Consider the following 1,690-nt stretch of genomic DNA (forward strand, 5'->3'; position numbering starts at 1 on the left):
TAGTTATTTATTGATTTTTTTCATCAGAGTTTTGTAGGTTTCTTCATATAGATTTTAACATATTTTATAGATTTATACCTAAATATTTCATTGCGGTTGATGCTAATGGTAAATGGTGGTTTTGTTGCTTTTTTTTTTTTTTTTTGGGATGGAGTCTCACTCTGTCGCCCATGCTGGAGTGCAGTGGCACAATCTCAGCTCACTGCAACCTCCGTCTTCCAGGTTCAAGTGATTCTCCTGCCTCAGCCTCCCAAGTAGCTGGAATCACAGATGCGTGCCACCCAGCTAATTTTTTGTATTTTTAGTAGAGGTGGGGTTTCACCATGTTGGCCAGCCTAGTCTCGAACTCCTGACCTCAGGTGATCTGCCCACCTCGGTCTCCCAAAGTGCTGAGATTACAGGCAGGAGCCACTGCACCTGGCCATAAATGGTGTGTTTCTAATTTCAAATTTCACTTGTTCATTGCTGAGATGGAGCTAGTTTATAACTTGTATGCCTGAACTAACAAAATGTTGAAAGCACTGCTCAGCCTTCCAGCCACTTCTACTATAGTTGGCAAATGCCAAAGGGGGGAAATGACAACAGATCTTGAACTCACTCCTCTAGATTCTTCTACTTTCCAAGATCTTGGTCTTCTTCACTACCCTTCATAACTCTTAGATGACTTCAAGCAAATTTTTAGGAAATATTTTATTCAACTTTTCCAGTTTTCCTCAGTAATAGGGCTGGTCTTAGCTACCTAGTCCCCTTACTAAAGGTGGAAGTCCATAACCTTAAAAATTAAAGTTCACTTTAGATCGTTTAAAATAATGTTTTTAAAACAATTTCTCAGAATCCTTTTAATTAATGCTTCTGAAATTTTTTATTCTTGGACCCCATGAATCAGAATTGCCTAGTTTCTGTATTTAAAAAGCCAGACTTCAGGCCCAACTCTAGACCTATTGATTCAAACTCTGTGGGCAGGGTCCAGAAATTCCCAAATTTCCAAGCTCTCTATATTATATTTATTACAGTGATTTGAGCATCATTGATTTCATAAAGGGATTTTTGTTTGTTTGTTTGGTTGGTTGGTTGGTTGGTTGGTTTTTAGACGGAGTCTCACTGTGTCGCCAAGCTGGAGTGCAGTGGCACGATCTTGGCTCACTGCAACCTCCGCCTCCTGGGTTCAAGTGATCCTCCTGCCTCAGTCCTCCTAATAGCTGGGATTACAGGCACGTGCCACCATGCCCAGTTAATTTTTGTATTTTTAGTAGAGACGGAGTTTCACCATGTTGGCCAGGATGGTCTTGATCTCCTGACCTCGTGATCCCCCCACCTCGGCCTCCCAAAGTGCTGGGATTACAGGTGTGAGCCACCGCGGCTGGCCCCATAAAGTTTTTTTTTGGTGGTGACACCTTGGGATAAAGAAAAACTGTTGACCAGGCACGGTGGCTCACGCCTGTAATTCCAGCACTTTGGGAGGCTGAGGCGGGCAGATAACAAGGTCAGGAGATCGAGACCATCTTGGCCAACATGGTGAAACCCTGTCTCTACTAAAAATACAAAAATTAGCTGGGTGTGGTGGCATGTGCCTGTACTCCCACCTACTCAGGAAGCTGAGGCAGGAGAATCACTTGAACCCGGGAGGTGGAGGTTGCGGTGAGCCAAGATCACGCCATTGCACTCCAGCCTGAGCAACAGAAGCGAAACT

The sequence above is a fragment of the Macaca nemestrina genome, chromosome 11, assembly GCF_043159975.1.
Source record: "Macaca nemestrina isolate mMacNem1 chromosome 11, mMacNem.hap1, whole genome shotgun sequence".
Classification (NCBI taxonomy): domain Eukaryota; kingdom Metazoa; phylum Chordata; class Mammalia; order Primates; family Cercopithecidae; genus Macaca; species Macaca nemestrina.